The sequence below is a fragment of the Anolis carolinensis genome, chromosome 6 (assembly GCF_035594765.1).
Source record: "Anolis carolinensis isolate JA03-04 chromosome 6, rAnoCar3.1.pri, whole genome shotgun sequence".
In the NCBI taxonomy this organism is placed as follows: domain Eukaryota; kingdom Metazoa; phylum Chordata; class Lepidosauria; order Squamata; family Dactyloidae; genus Anolis; species Anolis carolinensis.
Window position 1 is genome coordinate 48,279,769 of NC_085846.1, and position 17,673 is coordinate 48,297,441.

Sequence of the window (17,673 nt, forward strand, 5' to 3'; positions counted from 1 at the left end):
GAGAAAGTAGTGTATGCCTCCACCGTTGCAACATGTTGTCTTACCAGCAATGGGGGGAAGCTGGGTGCCGATGTTTCCCCCCATAGGATGGAGAAAAGGGCAAGTTGCATGATGCGGGCACTGAGAGCCAGGGCCGGCCCCACTATAGAGGCCCCTGACGCCGCCGCCTCGGGCGCAGGCCCGGGGGGGCGCCGTCAGGCTGGGCGGGAGGCGGGGCACCGCCCTGACGGTGCCCCGCCTCCCGCCCAGTGCGCCCTGGCCCGTCTGGCCTTTTCTAGCTGGCCAGACTGCAGCGGAGGTTCCTCCAGGCCGCAATCGCGGCCTGCAGGGACCTCCGCTGCAGTCTGGCCAGCTAGAAAAGGCCAGACGGGCGAGCAGGAGTAGCGTGGGAGGCGGAGCCAGCTCTGGCGCCGCCCCCCCCCGCCCAGCGTGCCTTGGCCCCGCCTCCCACGCAGCGTGGGAGGCGGGGCCAGGGCACCCTGGGCGGGGGGGCCAGAGCTGGCCCCGCCTCCCACGCTACTCCCGCTCGCCCGTCTGGCCTTTTCTAGCAGGCCAAACTGCAGCGGAGGTCCCTGCAGGCCGCGATTGCGGCCTGGAGGGACCTCCGCTGCAGTCTGGCCTGCTAGAAAAGGCCAGACGGGCGAGCGGGAGTAGCGTGGGAGGCGGGGCCAGCTCTGGCCCTGCCCCCCCCCACCCAGCGTGCCCTGGCCCCGCCTCCCACGCTGCCTCCCACACAGACATACAGAACCCATTCATGAATATAAATGTTTGCCCATACAGTAGAGTCTCATTTATCCAACACTCGCTTATCCAACGTTCTGGATTATCGAACGCATTTTTGTAGTCAATGTTTTCAATACATCATGGTATTTTGGTGCTAAATTCGTAAATACAGTAATTAATACATAGCATTACTGCGCATTGAACTACTTTTTCTGTCAAATTTGTTTTATAACATGATGTTTGGGTGCTTAATTTGTAAAATCATAACCTACTTTGATGTTTAATAGGCTTTTCCTATCCCTCATTATTATCCAACATATTCGCTTATCCAACATTCTGCCAGCCTGTTTATGTTGGATAAGTGAGACTCTACTGTACTTCCTTTCCTCCATGGATCAAATGGAGTAGACCCCGTCTATGAAATAGGTTAATATGTCTCTCTCAGGCCCCTTCCACACAGCAGTATAAAATACCACATTATCTGCTTTGAATTGGGTTATATGGCGTTATGGACTCAGATAACCCAGTTCAAAGCAGATATTGTGGATTATCTTCCCTAATATTCTGGGTCTTATGGCTGTGTGGAAGGGCCCTCAATCTCATAAGGGTTACAAGATTTCTTCGTGTACGGATCCAGACTAACATATGTAAGTATTTGAACAAGTTCCAATGTGTTCTTCAGGAAGATGCTATCCAAATAATGACAGAATACTCTTGAAGGTCTTTTCAGCTTTCATCTTAATGGGCTTTCTTTGGGTGAGAGTGGGGGTGAAAGGCAGTATATACATGCAATTAAAAAAAATTAAACATGCGGTGATACAGCATTGTAGATTTTTACTGTTATGTGGCTTCAAGCCAACTCTAATTTGTGACAATCCTATAAAGATTTGTTTAAATAGAGTTTGCCATGGCTTTCTGGGGCTGAAAGAGTGTGATTTGCCCAGTATCACCCAGTGGATTTCAAGAGATGAGGAGGGATTCAAAATACTGGTTTCTCAGAGTCCCATTCCATCATTCAAGCCACTATGCTCCACTGACTCTCACGTTAGATCTGAAATGAAACTATATATAAAGTACATGAAATTTCACTGGAGCAACACTGAGTCCAACAAGGCCACAGGCAATCAGGGCCAATGGCATCTTATATATTTAAAGAATCTGCAGGCTGTGTATGATTCTAATAGTCTACCATCTCTCTCAATTTGCTTTAAGAAGAAGCACTGGGTTCAATGATGACATATTTTTCAGTGCCATTGGGTTTATAAATAGTATGAAGTTATATTTTGACAAGAAACTTGTATGGGAGAACAGAGTTGAGGTTCGTGTGCCACAACGTTGCAAATATAGATATAAACATGTCATAGAACATGTGACTATGCATTTTTAAATACATGGCATTTCATTGCTTCTTTCTTTCTTGAACTTATTCCTTTGGTTTTAACAGTTTACACTGTAAAGTTTACAGTATATGGATTGTCCTTGGTACTGTGAAACATAGGCCTTATCAGTTATATGAAAGCAACACAATTCTGTTTGGCACGCAAAGGATGAGCAAATATAATACCTTAAAATCGACTATCCCATTTATTAAGGTTGTAGAACTGTTCTTCGGTAGATGGCAGTGTTGCTCTTTAGTCTGACTAGGATAATGACATATCCACAGCCAGCTGCATGGTATTACTGTTATTGGCCGAGAGTCCAACATATGTGCCTTAATACATTATGTTAATAATTATTCATGTTTTTAATAAATACGTGTTAAAACCAAGCACGTCTATTGTATCAGATATACTACTTGTGATAAAACAGCGGAATAATGGGACAATGTGAAAACAAAAATGATTTGTTCCCTTCTTTTTCACATGTCCAGTCATGAACTATTTTTTCAGTGTGTTTGAGTATCAAGCTGGAAACTAGAACATTTTTGTTTTGCTCTTTATAGTTTATTCCTGAGTTCTAGCTGATATACCAAGCAGCTACTGGTCAAAGGACATTTAGTATATAATGGCAAGTTTTTAACTTACTTTGTTTTTCCAGATACACTACAACTGTACCCTTGGTTCGCTTCTGACACAATAAATAAATAAGTAAATCAAGAAGTTTTGAAACATGGGTCAGAATGTTTTGTACATGTTTTACTTAACTTGGAATAATCTGCAACAGGCTTCTCCAACTCGTGAGCCACGTATGATTTTCCTTCTTCAACTCTCCTGTAAAATGGACTATCCTCTGTCTAGCACTCCTTTTTGGCCTCCACCTGGATAATGGAACAATACCCAAAACTGTAAACTTACTTTAAAAAAATTTGGTAACTCAATTGTGCAGTGCTGGAGCGCAAACTTTGTAGACAACAGAATGGAATAGAATAATCAAAGTATGTTATGTCTACAAATATCGGAGAATCATAGGCAATTTGTATTATAATTCCGAACAGTTCGACCAGCTTGATAATTTAAAAATATCCTCTGAAGAGGATGGCACATAATTAGGATTCTTCTGCAACAACTTTCTTTTTGTTTATCTGTGATAATGTATATAAAACATTATGCATGAAACTTTTTTTTTGCGCATCAGGTTGCTAACTGGAGCTAATTATAGGACAATGCCCCTGTTAAAGCAGCTCCACTGGCTGCCGATAAGTTTCTGGTCCCAATTCAAAATTCAGGTTATTACCTATAAAGCCCTAAATGGTTTGGGTCCTGCCTACCTTCGCGACTGCATTTTCCTTTACGAACCGGCACAGGCCTTAAGATGTTCCAGGGAGAACCTTCTCTCACTCCCGCCACCATCTCACCCCACCCACTGCGGTTGGTGAGGACGAGGGAGATGGCCGTCTCGGTGGTAAACCCCCCCCCCCCCCCCAGTTTTGGAACTCTCTCCCTAGGGAGATTAGGTTAGCACCCATTCTGTCTACCTTCCGTAGGGACCTAAAAATATGGATATTCCAATGCACATTTGCAAATTATTAGGCCCTGTCTATGATTGCCAGATCCAATTAACTGCCAGGCTGAACTCGGCACTTTACCTCAGCCCTGGCCCTACAATCTAGTTTTGCACAAGCCCATGCCCTCTCTAGTCTTGATATGCCCACTTTAGTCCTAGTGTTGGAATGCCAAAAGTCAAAGATCAACAACTAAAGGCCCAGATACAACTAGGCTGGGTTAAGCACACCAAGGGACAGATTTCAGTCTAGGTCAGATACCAATTGAGCATATAAGAAAGAAAGATCACCATTTGGATCATGACTAGAGGCCAAACAAATGCAGCTGCTGTGCCCACCACCACCCCCAGAAGACTCAGAACCATCAATAGGACAATAATACTAATAATGATATTAATATTTATTTATTTACAACATTTCTACCCCACCTTTCTCAACCTCGGAGGGGACTCAAGGCAGCTTTACACATAGGCTAGTATTAAGTGCTTTAAAAACAATGTACAATTAAAGTGAATATTTAATATAGAATAATAAAATACATTAAAACAATTAGAAACATTTAAAATAATACAACCACAATCATGTAATACACAAGCATAATCTGGGCCATTCCTATAGTCATTGCACTTCATTCCATATCTATCTATTGCAAATAATAATAATAATAATAATAATAATAATAATAATAATAATAATGATGATGATGATGATGATGATGATGATGATGATGTTTTTCTTTATACCCAGCTTTTTATTTACACAAAGGGGAGTCAAAGTGGCTTACATTAAAATCATATCAATGCAACATCTTATAGGCTGCTAACTCCTTCCACACACTATATGAAGTCTCACATAAGAGGTTCTGACGCCTTTGAAAAACATTATGTAGTGGTGACAGCTATAGAACGTGAGTTCCCAGAATTTCAGGATGGCAATGCAACCTCCTCAGGAAACCTGGATTGTCTCAGAGGGGTTTCATGGACTGAAAACCCAGGTTTCAAAGGGTATTCCCTCTTCTAACTCAGGGAGATCTGTATCAAACACTTCTGTTGAAAAGGGAGAAAAGGGATAAACACCTAAAGGCATGACTTCATGATCCTTTTAGCAGGACCATTGGCCAAATGGTCCACGAAAAAAATAGTCTTGACAAACAGCACTATAAATCTTGTTCACAATGTCGTACCCACAGTGATGACCCGAGTATTAAAAATGTTAATGATCTTTTTCCAACAGCCCTAGTGACTTCCTCCAGCAGTCCATTGAGGCCATTAATCAACATAACCCAGGATGTTAGTGCAACATTTACCAGCAATTAACCTACAGTTAAGAGAACCATTTTCCCCTCCTGGATTAGCTCATTATAATTTGCTCACCCAATTAGTCTTAATGATCATAGCTGCAAAAATAAAAGATTTAAAATGAAAGTTCTGAGACCTGCATGTCTTAGCTTAATAAACTGAAAGAAGTCCACTAATTAAGAGAGAACCATTTCATATTAAATCGGTCTCCAGACTACTGGCATGTAAAGATGATTCTGCATGTAGATGGAAATATTCACATGAAAGCACTCTGAAGACATTCCATTTCTTGGTGAAAAATACCAATATTTCTATATGGAAAAAGTAGAAATCTGATTTGATCCAAACTGTAAATACATCATTGTCTTAGGCCCCTTCCACACAGCTGTATAAAATCCACATTGAACTGAATTATATGGCAGTGTGTGGATTCAGATAACCCAGTTCAAAGAAGATATTGTGGATTATCTGCATTGATATCCTGGGTTATATGGCTGTGTGGAAGGGCCCATAGTTATTCTGCACAGTGAGATCAATTACAACAAATGGACCTTTATTCTTCTTTCTTCCTCTTTCTTCTGAATACCAAGGGGTTCTATTCATTCAAAGAAATCACCAGATTTCAAGAATAAAACAAGAACTTAGAACAGCAAGGATAGTTTTGATTGTGATGCAAATTGATATACTTTTTCTCCATAGTGAGTAATTTTACAGTAGAGGAAATTTGCCTTGTTTTCCTTTCCTGTCTTGCCATAGTATTCATTGCTTTTTGCTCTTGAAAATAGGACAAGACAGTCTGAGCAATGTCTTGATTACAGGTGGTATCCTGGGACAACAAAGACCTGGAAACTGTAGGACATCATTCTTGGAAATCATACTACAGGGTCCTTTCTAATGAGAAGAAAGAGGCGCGTTCTCCATTCTCTGCTCTGGAGAATATTTCCCCAGGTCTATTATCTGATGCTTTATGCTTATGATTCTGTTCAAAATAATTCTTCAGTGTCACAGGTCCCTTCCACACAACCATATAACCCAGAATATCAAGGCAGAACATTCCATAGTATCTGCTAGGGTTGTCCATATGTTCGTAAAAATTCTCCTACTGTAATTATTTTGTATTGTTCCTGTTTTTTGAAACGAGTATTGAAACGTTTTCCCTGGGCGCAACTGGCAATGTAACACGATCCATCGTTGGCCCATTCTGTAATTGTGTCTTAAAATTTTCGTTAATTTTTTTCCTTCAAAAAATTTTTTTAAAAATATTTTTTAAATATTTTTTTTGTTTGTTTTGTTTCTGCAACCTAACATGAACGGGAGCCTAGCGCAGCCTAACATGGCTCCCTCTCCCTGCCAATCAGAGTCTTCCACGATGGCTAAAAAAGGTGGGGGCTAGCATCTTCCGCGTCCACGTGGAGGATCGCTATAAAAATCGCCTCCGCATGGAGCCAAGCCATTCTGGGTTGGGATACCGAGGAGAGAGGGTGGTTCGCACGCGCCGTGAAGCTGAGAGGGCAAGGTGACTGGGGGTAGAGGGTTGTTGCTGGTTAGATATTGTGTTGGGGGGAAATTGGCTTGGGGCAGAGTCCTTGCTGTGGATGTTGGGAATTTTTTTTCCAAAGGAGTCTGCGTCCCTCCCTGCTAGTGCTGAGCTTGGGGTGGTTCCTTCTCCTGAGGTAGACCTTTTGCCTTTCTTTTTTTCCTTTTTTGGAATAAAGCAATCACCCCATAAGCCTTTCTTTCCAAGCCTTAAAAGGAGGGAGCTTGCTTCCCTGTAACCGCTGAGCTTTGGGGTGCTTTTGCTTTCCTACTCCTGAGGGAGACCTTTTAGCTTTCCTTTTTTACTTTTTCTGGAATAAAGCAATCACCCCATAAGCCTTTCTTTCCAAGCCTTAAAAGGAGGGAGCTTGAAAATTATAGTTTTCTAAGCACGTCTGCGTCCCTGTAAGCGCTGAGCTTCCCTCACGCTTCGTTTATAATCCCAAGCCCCCGGGTTGAGTGTTATTGCATCAATTACAAAGACACACATAGCTTTCAAACTTAAAAGGGTACATTGGAAGTAATAGTTTCCAAAGGACGTGGGGCACCCGCCAAGGCATTGCTTCCCTCACGCTCCATTTCTATTCCCAAGCCTTGGGCTGAGTTTTATTTCTGCAATCACAAAGTCAGACATTGATTTGATTCAATAGAGGGTCCACAGCAATTTATAGTTTCCAAAGGACGTTTCCAATCCTATCAAGGCATTGCTTGGCGTGTGCTGCATTTCTAATCCAAAGTCCTCAGCCAGAGTTTCATTTTTGCAATCACAAGGTCAGCCAGTGGCACCATTGATCAAAAGGTTCAAAGGCAATTTATAGTTTCCAAAGGACGTTGCCAATCCTGTCAAGGCATTGCTTGGCGTGTGCTGCATTTCTAATCCAAAGTCTACACAAGTAGAAGAGGGACTTTTACAGTGATAAGAACCCAATTGAACAGGAAATAAGACTTTCAAACCAGGAACAGGTTTCTTCAAATATTGAAAAATAGTGTATTATAAAAAGTTATGAAAATTCGCCAAAAATAATAGGAGGCAGGAAACATTCTGCAATTTGTTGAGCAAAGAGTGTGGAATGTGTTCTCCCACTGTACCAAATATGATGAGAATAGCTCAAGAAATGAGGGCGGGAGACCCCCAGAAAAGTCCACCCCGGTTTCCTGTTTTTTGGCGATTGCGCATGCGCGTCCGCCATTTTAGAAACATTTTAGAAACATTACGAATTTTCGGAAATATCCGAAAATTTTGGGTGAAACATTTAGAAATAATTTCTACATCGAAGAGCCAGCACCCCCTACTTTAGAAACGAGAATTGAAACATTTTTTCCATCGATCGGACAAGCCTAGTATCTGCTTTGAACTGGGATATCTTAGGCCACATTGCCTTATATTCCAGTTCAAAGCAGATCATGTGAGATTTTATTCAGCTGTGTGGAAGGGGCCAAAGAGGTATTAACAAAGCTTATGCAGAGTATACTATGAAAGCTATTCAGAAAGTAGATTACGTTTTGGAATTAAAAATGAACAAAGTATAGGAGAAAACATTTACCATATGCAGTTGAAAGCCACACCCAAATACCACTTCTCAACATAGTCACCATTCAAATCTAGGCACTTATCATAGCGTTGAATGAGCTTGGCAACTCCTTCCCCACAAAACTCTGCCGCTTGCATCCTCAACCAGCCGGTCACCCCTTCCCGCAGCTGCGCATCATCGCCAAAACGCAGCATTGCCAGCCACCCTCCCATTGTTGGAAACAAGTGGTAGTCGCTTGGTGCAAGGCCCAGGCTGCACAGTGGATGAGGAAACAACTCCCACCCAAAAGACTCCAGAACTTCATGTGTGCGACCCGCCGTGTGGGGCCAGGCATCCCAGTGAAACAGCAAAATCCCTGCACTCAACTTTCCCCCACGCTCGTCCTGGATCGCTCTTCTAAGGTGCCTCGTTCCAGGAAGTCCGCAAGAAGCACACCTTTCCTGTCCCAAAAAACAGTTGACATAACCTTCCTTGCCAACATCGTTTGCAAGCATTTGCAAAACCTTAGAAGAGTGATCCAGGACGAGAGTGGGGTTTTGTGAGGAAGGAGTTGCCAAGCTCATTCATCGCTATATGTGCCTAGATTTGAATGGCGACTATGTTGAGAAGTGGTATTTGGGTGTGGCTTTCAACTGCATATGGTAAATGTTTTCTCCTATACTTCATTCATTTTTAATTCCAAAACGTAATCTACTTTCTGGATAACCCTCGTATTTTCTGAAGAGAATTGGGACTAAGAATGTTTCCTTTGGGCCCCTTCCACACAGTCATATAACCCACAATATCAAGGCAGAAAATCCCACAATATCTGCTTTGAACTGAGATATCTGAGTCCACACAGTCATATATTCCAACTCAAAGCAGATAATGTGGGATTTTATTCAGTTGTGTGGAAGGGGCCCCAGTCCCAATTCTGTATTTCCGTGTTGTAACAGACTATTTATTTTCTGGCCCAGTCATCTCTAGCTAGCCTTTCTTGCCCACTACATTCTATTCAAAATCTTCTTGACTAGCAAACCTTCTTGATTTGCATTCTGATTTGATCAAGTTTGTTGGCCATAGTTTGATTCCAGATGTCTCCATGGTCAGGACTGTAGGTCATTTTATACTATAATATATACTCATGAGAGAGCTTGTTGTTGTTGTCGTTGTCATTGCGTCTTCCATTTGTTTCCAACCTATGGTGGCCATATTACTGGGGTTTCTAGGCAAAAGGTCTTTCTCTGAGGCTGAGATTGTGATTTGCCCAAGGTTTTTTTGCCAAATGGGGATTCAAACCCTAGGACATTATCCAATATTGTGGCATCATATATCTGTGGTGTTATGTCCTGTTGCATTAGAAAGCAAATCGTATTGTTTCTCAGATCCCATCCCATGTTGTTCTTTCTTGCTCCCCCGACCCCCAAAATCATGCCCACTCAATTAAAAAAAAAATCCTTGGGAAAAAACTTTGGGGATACTAGACTTTCCCTTCCAATCCTTGGAGACAGTAGGCATTGATCTGGCATGAGAGACACCACTTTGGGATTTTCCATTCCAATCCTGTGACCCCTGAGAAGCTCTGGGCTCTTTTCCCTCCTCCCAATCTCACAACTAGCCGTAAGTGCAATTTCAAAAGTCAAGATTACTATGAAAGAGAAATGATAGGAAAACAAAGTGGTGATATTTTGAAACATCAGCATTTTTAATGATTAAATTATTTTTTTAAAAATTACCATGCCAGGCTCATGAAGCGCAGGATTTTGGGAGAGAAATGTCAATGCTTGGTAGGAGTGCCCCTTAGTCCAGGTCACTGAAGAAATTCAACATGGACAAATTTGACAGATCCCATCCCACGTGTTTTTTCCCCCCCATTTTCTCCAGTTGTATTGTGATTTTTTAAAAACCTTTTATTTGTAGTTTTAGTGATACAATAAAAAAGGGGCGCGCACATGTGAACACCTTGAAACAAACAAACAAAAAAAAACCTAGCAACAAAACCCACTACCCCACGGCCCTCCCTCCACTATATATTGCCTTCCAGTTCCCCTGTATTGTGATTCTTGAGCTCAGAAGACAATCTCTGCTGGTTTTCTTTCCCCCCATTTCCAGACACTACAGAAACACTTCACTGATGAGACATGATGGGAGCAGGGAGGAAGTACTGTATCATCTGATTGGCTCTGTTATACATTGTTTCCTTTTTGTATTACAAGTGTTTAGAAACTGGGGGAGGGCTGTGTGGGATAACATCCTTAGTCTCCAAAATTATGGAGCAACCACTACACCATACTGGTTCCCAATGTATGTGTTTTATATTCAATGGAATAAGGCAGCCTGTCTTTTCTACAATTATTTTTCATGGGATTTAATAAGGCTTGTTCTATCTTCCTTAACTTCCAATCTGATCCCAACAGTAGCTGTATAGTGGGATTTTCTGAATGTTATGAAGATCACCAAAATCAGTTCTGTAGTTGTAGAGAAACAGAAATAGGCATGGGTATTAAAGAAATATAAACACTGTCAATCACGATCCAGTCAAATAATACAAATTATGCTGTTTCTTTTAGAAATTACATGTTACAGTTAACATTTATAATATAATAAAGTGATTAAAAAATCTGTCAAAAAATATATCCAGGCGCTTAGTTTTTTTGATGCACATGGCACTAACAGAAGCCCTTCCAGAAATGATCACAAGATGGAGGTAGCATTCTGTATTTATATAACAACCTCTATTATTGGGGATTAAAGGTGCATGGTTGGGTTTGCTCTTTTAAAAGGCAAATGTGATGTTCTCACTTTTCCAGAATTGCTACTCTTTGTAACTATTTATATCATAAATTTAAGGCCAGTTCTCCAGATATTTCCAGTGTTGACTGGTAGGCAGGCTGACATCAGCATAGATATATTCAGTTCCTTGAAGACAAGTTTTAATGTGTTCCACTAATAATATTCCATACTGCCAGATCTTAGGGTAATCCATTGAAAGTTAGATTTGACACCACTTTACGCTAGACAACATTATTTTAAAAGTTCTCACCAGAGCACAAGTCCACTAAATATGATGGCATAGCTCTTGTATTCATACCTACTCCAGCATCTTGCTAACTTCCCATCTATGTAAGGTAACCTCAGTGGGACTGTATGTATATCATATATTTATAATTAGGGAAGGTTTTCTCTGATAGTAGCTGCATAGAATCATAGAATAGTAGAGTTGGAAGAGACCTCATGGGCCATCCAGTCCAACCCCAATTGGAATTAGTTTCTTATCAGACATCATTTGTTCATGGGTGAAAAACAAATCCCAAATCCCTTTCCCACAATGAAAATGGGGATTCTTGAGTCTATCTTTGCCCTTGTTGGAAAAGGTGTATTTGGTGTCCATATATATATATATATATATATATATATATATATATATATATATATTAGCTGTGCCCGGCCACGCGTTGCTGTGGCAAAGTCTGGTGGTATGGGAAATAAAGTATTGAGGAATTGGTGGTAGTTAAGTTAAAGGGTAAAGGTTTTCCCCTGACATTAAGCCCATTATAAATGGGTTATATAGCTGTGTGGAAGGGCCTTGAGTCTACACTGCCATATAATCCAGTTAAAACCAGATAATCTGTATTTTATAGGCAGTGTGGAAGAGGCCTGATTGAAGTGGCCCTGGGCTGAGTGGGTTGCTAGGAGACCAAGTGGGTGGAGCTTAGCCTTCTAACTGACAGCAGACCAAGTGGGTGGAGCTTAGCTTTCTAACTGACAGCAGACCAAGTGGGTGGAGCTTAGCCTTCTAACTGGCAGCAATTGGATAAAAACAATTATTCCTCTCCCTCTAATTGGGACTTTATATTTCTTTTCTTTTTGTTATATGAACGTAGAGGCATGGATGAGGGGTTGTGCTGCCAAGTTTAAAGTTTCTGGGATGTGTAGTTTTGTTGTTTTGTCCTAGGCCGTAATTTCATTACCCTTTTATATATATAGATATATATATATATACACCCTGTTTCCCCGAAAATAAGACATTCCCGAAAAATAAGACCTAGTAGAAGTTTTGCTGAATTGCTAAATATAAGGCCTCCCCCGAAAGTAAGACCTAGCAAAGTTTTTGTTTGGAAGCATGCCCAGCGCCTGCCAAACAGAACACCAGAGCATGCAGGATTGGTAAATGTACATACCAGTTGTACATGGAAATAATGGTAGTAACAACACATTCTTGATAGGATTCACAGTTTGTCTGGTTATGCTGGTTTGTGATGACAACTACTGTACAGTATACAATAAATGTTCATTTCTTTGTTCAACAATAAATGTGAATTCTTCTTCATGGAAAAATAAGACATCCCCTGAAAATAAGACCTAGCACATCTTTGTGAGCAAAAATTAATATAAGACACTGTCTTACTTTCGGGGAAACACGGTGTGTGTGTGTGTGTGTGTGTGTGTGTATATATATATATATATATATATATATATATATATATATATATGTTTTTAGATGGGAGCAGGTATTTAATTTGAGTTTGAGTTTGGTTGTTAATCTCTTTAAAACAAAGCAAAACAAATTTATATATCTTTCCATACTGGATTTACATCTTGCCTTTTGCTACCACATGAGGCTCCAAGTGGATCACAGGAATCTTAAATAAAAGCAGAATACAATTTAAATATAAAGCAAAACAAACAAATACAAAATAATTAAATTGAAAGCACAATTTAAATCGATCTAAAAGTTAATTTCAAAACACACCAGCCAAAAAAGTCGAGTAGTTAAAAGCCTATCTGAGTTTTAAAAGTTAATACAATCTGGTGTTTTTCTCTAATCTGTGATCTAATGTGCATTTATTAGGTGCTTCTAGACTGATTGAGGTCCCTTTTACACTGTCATATAATCCAGACTATTAAAGCAGATAATCCAAATTATCTGCTTTGAATTGGATTATATGAATCTACGATAAACTGGATTTTTATGGAGGTGTAAAAGGGGCCTAAGATTTTCCTACTCTTTCCAATTTTATAAAGGGGAACTAGTATGAAAGGTATAAAAGGTTTCCAATTATACTGGGAGCTGACAGAAAATATTCCCAGATTGACAAAATGTGTGTGGGTCTAAAAAAAGTGGAAAGAAGAGGAACAAAATATGGGACTTTCTAGTCTTTTAAATCAATCTGTGCGTGATAATCCTACACTCCCTATAGGTCCTAGCCAATTTGAGTCTCCTTTGTGGAGATAAAAAGTGGGGTATAAATAAACATAAATATAAACATAAACATAACAATTCTCATTCTGAAAATTAAGCATGCCTATAAAGGTAACCACTTGAGTGTTAGAGACAAGAGAGAAGATATTCTTTTTGGGATAATATAATGCAATCTGAAAAATAAAATAATTAAAAATATATAAAAATTATTAAATTGGATTACAGAAACAGAGCAAATTAAAGAGTGTATGATTAAATGGGTGGCAAACATTGGACACCCAATAAAATTAGAAAAATTGGGAAAAATCTGGAATCAGAGAATAAAATACATGTATGCATTTGATCTAAGAGAGAACTGGCTCAAAATGATATACAAATGGTATATTATGCCACAAAAAAATTGCAAAATGTTACAAAAATGCCTCTAACAAATGTTGGAAATGCGAACAACAAGCAGTTACTTTCTTCCATACATGGTGGACCTGCCCACAAGCTATAAAATACTGGAAAAATATACATGGAGAAATACAAAAAAATTAAAGATTAACATTCAAAGGGAGCCAGAATACTTTTTGCTAGGAAAGTTGGACTTAGGTAGGTAAAGGTTTTCCCCTGACGTTAAGTCCAGTCGTGACTGACTCTGGGGGTTGGTGCTCATCTCCATTTCTAAGCCGAAGAGCCGGCATTGTCTGTAGACACCTCCAAGGTCATATGGCCGGCATGACTGCATGGAGCACCGTTACCTTTTCGCCGGAGCAGTACCTATTGATCTACTCACATTTGCATGTTTTCAAACTGCTAGGTTGGCAGGACTTAGATAAAGACAAAGACAAAGACATTTTATTTAATTACCTGGCTATAGTGGCCAGAATAGTATATGCAAAGAAGTGGAGGTCAAAAGACATACCAAAAAGAGAAGAATGGCAAAACAAAGTCTTAGAGATAATGAATATGGACAAATTAACTTACTGGCTCTCTCCGAACCAAGGTCTAGCAAAAAAAAAAAAAACGAACTAGGATCCGGTAAAAGAATATTTCAAGCCAATGAAAATGGAACTTATAATTTGAAGAGATAAGAGCAATAAGAAAACATCCGAGACAAAGGGGAAGAAGATGGACTATTCTATATACATTAAAACAGAGAAAGACATAATACAAACACTGAGGAATAGATGGAAGTCAACGCCTCCCTCACTTTTTTCCCTTCTTATTGCGATGCATGCAAAATTGATATGAAAATGCACAAGATATATTAGGTGTAAACAGATCTTTTAGTGCTGGACTGAGGAACAAAACAGAACACTGGTGCAGTATCCCTTAACAAAGGATACTTTATAAGTATAAATTAGTTACTGACATTTTCCCCATGGATTAATCTGGTATATGCAATTCCATTCCCAGCAAACACCTCAAAATTGTTCTGTCCAAGAACACTTCTTCAGATTGCATAAGTAGCAACTGATGTGTGACGCAGCAGCTAACAATGAAATCTCCTTGTAGCCACAAACTCACTAATTGGCTTTGTACAACTAAAAGAGGAGAACAGAAGCATACTTTTATTAAGAGTAATAAAGGGTGAACAAGGAGAACTTGTTTTTGAATCAAAACATTTTAGACTGGTTGTTATGAAACTACAAAAAAAAACCCAAAATGTTAGAGAAGACAAAAAGCCATTGGGAAACTAGTGAAAAAAACCATGTCTGCTGTCCATAATGTTTCAGTGTTCGGCAGTATAGCAAAAAATAAAAAATAATAAACAATAAACAGTTATCAACTCAATATAATAGAATAAAATAACATAGGGTTATAAAAGTAATTTGCCTTTTAAAATAATCTAGATATACTGTATATGCTCGAGTATAACCCTAGTTTTTCAGCCCTTTTTAAGGACTAAAAAAAACCTCTTTGGCTTATACTCGGGTGAGGGTCCTGGTGAGCTTATATTCAGGTCGGCTTATACTCAAGTATATATGGTATATTTATTATTTTTCTATATTATTATTGGTATTGTTACATTTATTATTTTACTCTATTAATTATTATTTTTACATTTATTATTTTACTCTATTGTTGTTACTTTTACATTTATTTTACTCTATTTTTATTATTATTAATACATTTATTATTTTACTCTATTTATTATTACATTTATTATTTTACTGCAATTATTATTATTACATTTATTATTTCACTCTATTATTATTAAAAGGATACATAAGCACATTTACATTGAAGAAGATGAAAATAATAATTTAATCAGAGTTGAACAGTCATATCTTAAATTACAGATTGATGTAAAGATTCAAAAACATTTAAACTACTGATGCCTCAATTCATGTAATTTTATTGGTATCTCGGCTTATATTGGAGTCAATATTTTCCCAGTTTTTTTGTGGTAAAATTAGGTGCCTCGCCTTATATTCGGGTCGGCTTATACTCGAGTATATACGGTATATCACCATTTAAACCAGTCATTCCTATTATCGAATTATCCAACAGTTATGATTACGGTCTCATTCGTTTTATGATTTACAGTAGAGTCTCACTTATCCAACATAAACGGGCCGGCAGAATGTTGGATAAGCGAATATGTTGGATAATAAGGAGGCATTAAGGAAAAGCCTATTAAACATCAAATTAGGTTATGATTTTACAAATGAAGCACCAAAAAATCATGTTAGACAACAAATTTGGCAGAAAAAGTAGTTCAATACGCAGTAATGCTATGTAGTAATTACTGTATTTACAAATTTAGCACCAAAATATCACGATATATTGAAAACATTGACTCCAAAAATGCGTTGGATAATCCAGAACGTTGGATAAGCGAGTGTTGGATAAGTGAGACTCTACTGTATTTGCTTTTTTCTGCTTAAATGTAAGCTGCCAGGAGCTTGATTTGTGTGAGAAAGGAAGAATGTAAATCAATTAAAAAGAAAACTGACATTACAGTAGAGTCTCACTTATCCAAGCCTCTGGATAATCCAAGCCATTTTTGTCATCAATGTTTTCAATATATTGTGACATTTTGGTGCTAAATTCGTAAATACAGTAATTACAACATAACATTACTGCGTATTGAACTACTTTTTCTGTCAGATTTGTTGTATAACATGATGTTTTGGTGCTTAATTTGTAAAATCATAACCTAATTTGATGTTTAATAGGCTTTTCCTTAATCCCTCCTTATTATCCAAGATATTCGCTTATCCAAGCTTCTGCTGGCCCGTTTAGCTTGGATAAGTGAGACTCTACTGTATTATTATTATGATTATTATTATTGTATGACACAGCAAAAAAGATAGATATGCTGGTCATTTCCGACTCAAATTATTATTATTATTATTATTATTATTATTATTATTATTATTATTATTATTATTATTCCTATTATTATTCCTATTATGTTTATTTATCTTTATTTGACTCATGCATTTCCAATGTAGCTTGTTGAATAGTTCTAAGTGTTTTCCTGTGGAATACATTTTATACATTAAGCAAAGGAAAAAGATGGCAAATCCCATAAAATCTAGAAATATTTCCTAAAAGGTCTATGTATGTTCAGTGGGGAAAGCAAACAATAGAAGATGATTTGCAAATTTATTGGATAATTGTCTGAGTTGTATTGGTTTTGTTTCATTTAATCATTGCCTAACCCTATATAAAGCCAAGCTTTCCCCCAGTCCCTATGTGGCAGGTATGTATACAAATGGCAGGTACTGATGAAATGTTTACAGAAAAGATTGGCTTGTCAATGAGGCAGAGGATGGATATCGACCCTTTCTCCTACGTTTGTCAGCCTGTAACCTATTTAAGAAATGGCCTACAGCAATGAAATCCAATCAAACATCCTCTGCAACTCCCCCCTTTCCTGGAAGACTGGCAGAGGCTTCAATCACAATAAAAGAAAATGAACCACTTATCATATAAATGAGGAGAAGGTAATTAATGGGTTACAAATTCCAACTGGAGAGGGTTCTTATTAAACAACAGGATTAAACCAGGGAGATGTTACATGTTTGGACCATATTTAATGGTTTTCCACATAGAATATGATTTTGAAAACAAAACATATGACACCGTTGTATATACCCCACTTTATCTCATGGTAGTAATTCTATGAAACTATCTTTTCCAAGATTAGCTTCCTTGTATGTGAAAATGGACTCTTAAGGAGGGGAAATTGATAGATGATTGACAGACAGACAAAATTATCAGCCTTATTCACACAACCTCCCTAATAGGCTCTCTGGATCATTCTCATCTCTTGAATCAAAACTACAGTAGAGTTTCATTTATCCAAACTAAATGGGCTGGCAGAACCTTGGATAAGCGAATATCTTGGATAATAAGGAGGGATTAAGGAAAAGCCTATTAAACATCAAATTAGGTTATGATTTTACAAATTAAGCACCAAAACGTCATGTTATACAACAAATTTGACAGAAAAAGTAGTTCAAT